Below are 7,606 nucleotides of genomic sequence, written 5' to 3'. Positions count from 1 at the left end.
GAGAGAGAGAGAGAGAGAGAGAGAGAGAGAGAGAGAGAGAGAGAGAGGTCCCAGAAGATGGGTGGTACAGTGGTGGGAAGAGGATGGGAGATTGTATGAGTTACTTATTGAGAGAAATAAATGTATACAGTTATTACAAATTTGCAAGAAAGACCAATTCATAATCTGAAAAGATAAAGGTCAGTAAGAACACAGTCATAGAAAGCATCCTGAAGTTGTGCCTATATTTTTCTTCTAAAGGACTCTGTTGATTTGCGTTGATTTCTCAGACAGAAAGTGAATTGAGATGATAGTGCCGGCAGTGTGTGTGAATATTGTTGCAAATTTGTTAAGCTTAATTAAATATTGTTGTGGCTCTGTTAAGCTTTGTTTTCTTAGAAACAGAAACTTCAAAGAGCTTGGGATGGAGCAGTCCCCCATGAACTGCAAGCTGCCTACATGTGGATCCAAGCAAGACATGGTAGCGTGGAAGGGGAGCCATGGACTTTGGAAGTCAGCCTTGAGTTAAGATGAAAGGACCTTTATTTGGGTACTTAGTGCTGACTGATGAGATTATGACTTACTATGACCTATGACATGGATGCTCTTTGCACTTTCCACTGTCCCTTAAGGATGATTGACTTAAGGATGATTGGAAGCCAGTCTCAAATGAAGATGGAAGAAAACTTTTATTTGGGTACTCAAAACTGATCATGAGGTTATAACTTACTGTCTGTCAGTCTCTCTTTATTCCTTCCAACTACCCTAATACTGAGAAAGTCTCATGAGTTACAAAGATTATCTTTCCATCTAGCAATATAAACAGTTCAACTTTAATAAGTCCCTTATGATTAAAAGGTGAAGATTTAAAGAAAAATTTAACCTATAAACCTTCTAAATCCTTTTTCAAATTACAAGTTACAGTAAGACTGACATTAACATTTTAGTTACACAATTACAGCAGAGCTTACACATGACTAACATACATAATTTATATTTAAAATGTTAAATAAAAAAATAAGTTAAATAATTTAAAAATATATTCTATTATTTAATTGACCCTCAAATGTTTTCCCCCTGGGAAACATTAGCTGAACTGGTTAATTCTGTCCTCACCTCCTCCCCCCACTTCAATGAATTACTTTAAAAAGTGGATTTGTTGCAATATTTAATGTTTTATTTTTCTGAAGTGGAATCCAATAACCTTTGAGTATCTATAAGTGTTCAGAATTAATGGTAGTGAAGGGAAAGGATTAGATATGATTATATGCATAAAGATCATAAATTGGAAAGATTATTATGAGCAGAAAGAAATCAAAGTTTAAGGTGAAAAAGAAGGTTTAAATAATTTTGAGTACAAATAATACCATCTATAATAAAAGGACAGAAAACACATGGAAAATTGAGAGCTATAGTTCTGAACTATTTTTTTTTAATTCAGAAACCCTTAGAATTCAGGATATGAAAATAAATATAAAATGGAAACCAGTGCAATAATATGACCCTAATAAGAAACTTTTTTAAAATAAATAATCCCAAATAAAATGAAGTTTCACAAAATCTCATCTTTAGCAAACAAAATACAGTACACATTACAGTACACATATCAAACACAAATTCCATGATTTCTTCCTTTCAGGGCATTAGACTGCCAAAGTTCTATACAATGCACATTTTGCTTCTCCATGGCATCTAGGTCTAGTGGCATTAGTTGGAAGTCAGAAGTATTATAGAGAATCTGTAGCTGCTATAATGATCTCTATTCTCATCTGCAGCAGATGACTTAGAGCCAGGCCAGTCAGTTTTTACTTTTAAACATATATTTCCATCATAAGAAACCCTTAAGATCCTGTTATGCTCTCTGCTTTTACTGTAGTATGTTTCACAAAGTTTCTGTTTAGTTCAACATATTAGAAAAAGAATCTTGATTTTTAAATGAACCTTTTTGGTACTGTTGCAGGATGGGTTTAATGTAACATTTTTTTTAAAGAAATCATGTCTATTGTTTATTGAAAATCTTCATGACCCTAAGGGAACTGGACTGAAATTTACAGTCTACAAAACAGGAACAAGAAAAGAGGTATCTGGCATCTGGCAATGGACCCCAAGACTCTACTCTTTCAGTGGAGTGTGACCAACTCTTCAGAAGAGGTGGGGTAGGGGCGGCTAGGTGGCATAGTGAATAGAGCACCAGTCCTGGAGTAAGGAGGATCTGAGTTCAAATCCGGCCTCAGACACAACACAAAAACTAGCCGTGTGACCTTGGGTAAGTCACTTAACCCCAATTGCCCTCCAAAAAGCAAAAAGAAAAGGAAAAAAAGAAGAATTACCTACAGAAGAAGTGGGGTGGATGGCCACCATGTTGTCAAAATCAGCCTTTCTGGCCCCTATTTTTAGGATAGCTACAAAGCCGTATAGCATCTTGTTTCACCTGATTCCTTGCATGTGGATTCCAACCATCTTCTTTTCCTTGAGGGCACCTACCATCTTCATCACACACTTGGTTTTCCTTCTAGTCACCATGTGGCACATAGAGATAAAGGCCGTCACATTTTCTTTTCCGTATTAAGAAATGGCTTCATCTTCTGTGAGTTCCACTGTTCCAGTGGGTGGGTGAATGAAGACAACAGTTGGAATGTTTTCATAGTCTAGCTTGGAGTCCAGTCTCCATTCAGAAAGTCTGTGGGCAAGTTTGCTTCCAGCAGGGATTGTAACTAGAGTAAGAAGAGTTTTTCCACACACATCTCCCACAGCATAGACATCCTTTCTGTTGGTGTTCTGGAATTCATCAACATGGATGTGCCCTTTGTCATTGGTCTGAATGCCCAGCTTGTTGGGTGCCCGATGGCCCACAGAAGACAATCCATATTCAGGATCATGCAGATGGTGGGCTTCCTACTAGGGTCTGCTGTCACCATGGTCAGCTCCAAACCCAAGGACATCTTCTTTGACCTGGGAGTACTTCAGGACCTCAGTGCCTACATTCTCTAGTTCTTCAGTGCAATTGGAACTGACTAATTTATCAAAAGATTAAAGGACCTTGTCATGATGTATCTATCATCAGTGACGCCTGAGAACCAAAGGCCAAGAGGCCTCTAGCTATCTCCACAGCAATGTACCCAGTGCCCACAATCACACTGTGCCTGGGTAAATCCTCCATCTTGAAGAAACCATCACTGGTCATTCCCAAGCTGGCACCAGGGATCTTCATTGGTAAGGCCTGGGATATCCTTGTGGCAATCAGGATATGGAGAGCATAGTATTTCTTCTTATTCATCTCCACAGTGGGCTCAGAGTCCGTTGTGAAGGCTGCGTGACCCAGAATGATTTGTATTTGTTGTTCAGATGGCTTACATAGGCATCCTGCTTCTCCTTGATAACCCAACAACTGAACTTAGCTTCACAGTACTGGAAGCCATAATCCTCTTGGTTATGAATGAACTCTGAGTGGACCACTGTATTCCATGTGACCTTTTTGGGCACACATCCAACATTCACACATATTCCCCCCATGGTGACTCTTCACCATGGTGGCCCTGGTTCTGAGCTCCTCTGCATTCTGGGCACTGGCCAGGCTGCCAGTATCACTGTGGATGACCAGGAAATCATAGATGCCTATAGGCAGGTCTCTGGGACTGGAGTCCAGGCCGCCCAAAGGCTCCATGCCTCCTGCAGTGGCCCTGTGGCAATGTAACATTAATTTAAGCATAAAATGGCAACTACATTGAATTGTATAAAATAATTCACAGGTATTGTGAACATTTTCTTAAGTTAACCAAATACAACACTGCAGCAATGATACAGTAGTGGAATACTAGGGGGGAAAATGAACAAGTAAATAAAATGACTTTTGATCAGTGGCCATTCATTATTTTGCTTTCTGGCATATGGAAGAAATTTGAGTTTCAAATGTTCTGGCTAATCTAGTTGTTGTCTCTTAGCTTCATCAATATCATCTTGAATTGCTGAAATAAGGGTATCCACTGAACTGAAGTTTTTCTCTTGTCTGATTGTGTCAGCAAGCACCCCACGTGTCCCCAGGGTGGCTGCCAACACAGGTTCTTGGATCTGCTTTGTTAAAGGAAAGGAACTCAAAACGCGTTAACAAGCTTACTTTAATCAGTCCAATATGTATCGTTTACCTAGTTCAGGGAGAAAAGGTCAGCACCCCGAACTTCAGAATATACAGACAGAATTATCAAGGCAGAGAAACAGATCAAGTAGACAGGTTTCCAAACTGTCCAACCATTACATCCATACCAAATCAACATCTGGGTTTTTCAAAGCCGGGGAGCTCTCAACAACGGTTTCCCAGAGTCTCATCTGATCAAATCACAGAACACTTCTCAAAGTGAGCCCCAAAACAGAGCCTCAAATCATGGTTTATATAGCCTTAATCTCGCTCAGGGACTGTAACAACCTTCTGGACCCACTGGCCAATCAAAAATCTAAGTATACTCTCTGGGTCTATAAATTTTCAGTGCTTCCAAAATGGTTTGATGCAGAAAGATGTCTGTTCAATGACTTTTGCTTTGGTCCTTACATAGGAAGAGCTACTACTCCTTTGTGACTGGGACCACTCCTCTTAACATTGGAACTCTGAACTGGAAGAGGTTAATGGGTGACAGAGCTGCAGTGTCCCCTGGGATCTCTTTATACTCAGGTGTTCAGTCCCCTTAATATCCCTGGATGCCTGCTGCTGCCACTGCCCCCTAAGTCCAGTGCTGTTTCTTCTACTGCATTGGGATCCTGGTAAGTCCCCATCCTAATGTCTACAGACTTCTCTAACTTCTTAAGCTTCCCTGGGCTGGAAAACTTACTCACTGAGATTTTTTCTTGACTTTCCCATTCAGAATCCTGTTTGGTGTATTTATCAGGTCTTTGTAGAAGAGATTTTGAGGGAGCCACAATAAAACTGCTACCTTTCACTGCACAGTCTTGACTCTGCCCTTTTATATTGAATTCTTTGAATCTTAATAATCCTTAGATTTTCTTTTCTTCCTGTTTTCCAAATACATTTTCTTCATTTAAAATGTACACTTTATTTTTAATACTTCTTGCCTGATGGAGGCACAATCACGACTGCCTTTTTTTTTTAATTGGATTTCAGAGTCTTAAGAATTCTTAGATTGCTTTTTCATCCCCTGTTTTCCAGATGCATTAAATTTTCTTCTTTTAAAAAATCTTGAGGGAAAAACCAAGATGGTGGAGAAAAGGTGGGAATTTGCCTAAAGTCTTCCAAAATCCCCTCCAAACAAGCACAAAATAGCACCTCAAAATGAATTCTAAAAGAGAAGAACCATTAAAAAGATAGGATTTAACAGGTTTCTCACTAAGGACAATTTAGAAGGTTGGCAGCAAAAGTCTCTCACACTTACATAAAAGAGGAGCACAACCCAGTGCAGGCAGTATCTGCACAAGCCAATGGGAGGTCATTAGCCCCAGGGCAAGTCAACATTGAACTTCTGCTGCTCTAGTCCAGCAGGCCAGTAGCACAGCATTCCAGGTGTGAGGCCTTCCTCCCATAGCATACCAGACAAAAGTCCAGGCCCCCAGAGATCCCTATGCAGCAGGCCAGTGGCCAGACTCCTGTCCCACAGCAAAAGAAGCCCGGGACAGTGATCCCTATGCCCCAAGGTTAGAGCTTAACTTTAAAAGTCACAAAATGATTCAAAATCCTTGGAGCTACTATAGCACCAGGAAAGATCAAGACACAAAATCGGAAAAAAACAATAATATCACCATGCCTATGTATGAAGCCACAAAGAGATTTAAGTCTGATTTAGTCTGAGGCCCAAAAAGAACTCCTGGAAGAGATCAAAAAAGATTTTAAAATCACATGAGAGGGATAGGTAAAAAAATTTGGAAAAGAAATGAGAGTGATGCAAGAGAATCTTGGAAAAAGAGGCAACAGCTTGGTATAGACACTAGAGAAAAATGTACAAAAATCCACTGAAAAAACCAACTCCTTAAAAAGTAGAATTATCCAAATGGAAAAAGAGGTACAAAAACTCACTGAAGAAAATAATTCCTTTAAAATTAGAATTTTAAAAGTAGGTGCTACTGAATCCACGAGACCTCATAATTCAATCAAGCAAAATCAAAAGAATGAAAAAATAGAGAAAAAAGTGAAATATTTAATTGGAAAAATAATTAGCCTGGAAAATAGATCCAGGAAAAATAATTTAAGAATTATCAGAGCACCTGAAAGCCATAATCAGTAAAAGAGCCTAGACATCATCTTTCAAGAAATTGCCAAGGAAAACTGCCCTGATATCTGTAATGGTTATGTAAATGTGAAGATCTTTCCCATTTGTTAATAGGTCCATGTGACTTGTTTAAGTCACATAGAAGGCTAAGTTACATGAGTTTGAGTCACATGAAGGATGTGGTGTGAGGAACTTGCTGAATGGGTGGAGCAGGAAGGGTGGAGCAGAGCCTAGAGGAAGTTGGTCAAAGTAGTTAGAGCTGAGTGAGAGAGAGGAAGCAGGCAGTGAACTGTGGGAAAGCGCTAGCAGGTGGAAGGGGTGGGGATGGTGGTGTCCCTGTATTATAATTGTGTATAGATTTCTTTGTTGTTATTATGGATTTGGCTTTCTTGTGTTGGGATTCAGCTTTCTGGTGTTTGAATAAATGTTTGGGTTTTGTTTCCATGTGGAGATTCTGTTATATTTTGTGATTCAGAATTATACTGACATAATCATAGCCGCCATAGATGCTGTGAATATCCTGATGGCACTACAATATCCTAGAACTATAGGACAAAATGGTAATTGAAAGAATCCACTGATCACGTCCTGCAAGAGATCCTGAACTGAAAACTCCCAGGAATAGCCAAATTCCAGAACTCTCAGGTTAAGCAGAAAGCATTGAAATTAGTCAGAAAACAAAACAATTCATATTGCAAAGAGCCACAGCCAAGATTTCAAAGTATCTAGCAGCTCATTAAAAGATCAGAGGACTTGGAATATGATATTCCAGAAAACAAAAAAGCTTGGATTAAAACCAAGGATCCTCTACTCAGCAAAACTGAGCCCAGCTTCTGCCATACTATATTCCACTTTTCCCAGCAGTTTTTGTCAAATAGTGCATTCTTATCCCAAAAACTGGGGTCTCTGGGTTTATCAAACAATAGATTACTGTAGTCATTGACTGCTGAATCTCGTGTTCCTAATCTATTCCATTGATCCACTACTCTTTCTTAAGTTAGTACCAAGTAGTTTTGATGATTTCTGCTTTATAATACAGATTGAAATCTGGTATAGCTAGTCCACCTTTCCTAGCATTTCTTTTCATTAATTCCCTTGATATTCTGGACTGTTTTTGCTTCCAAATGAATTTTGTTACTATTTTTTCTAGCTCTATAAAGTAGTTTTTTGGTAAATTGATTGGTATGTCACTAAATATATAATTTAATTTAGGTAAAATTGTCATTTTTATTATATTAGCTCGACCCAGACACAAGCAATTGATATTTTTCCAATTAGTTAGATCTGACTTAATTTGTGTGAAGAGTGTTTTGTAGTTGTGTTCATATAGGTCCTGGGTTTGTTTTGACAGGTAGATTCCCAAATATTTTATAATGTCTACACTAACTTTAAATGGGAATTCTCTTTCTATCTCTTGC

General features: G+C 38.8%; 1 pseudogene; it reads right to left on the bottom strand.

The window, feature by feature from the left end:
* Positions 1 to 133: 133 nt before the first annotated feature.
* LOC138152804 (glutathione reductase, mitochondrial pseudogene) lies at positions 134 to 3,643 on the bottom strand (annotated as a pseudogene).
* Positions 3,644 to 7,606: the final 3,963 nt, after the last annotated feature.

This window comes from Petaurus breviceps, unplaced genomic scaffold (genome assembly GCF_028583685.1).
Source record: "Petaurus breviceps papuanus isolate PSGF00001 unplaced genomic scaffold, PetGlider_PUasm1.0 90925, whole genome shotgun sequence".
NCBI lineage: Eukaryota > Metazoa > Chordata > Mammalia > Diprotodontia > Petauridae > Petaurus > Petaurus breviceps.
This window is presented reverse-complemented; position numbering and strand designations above follow the sequence as displayed.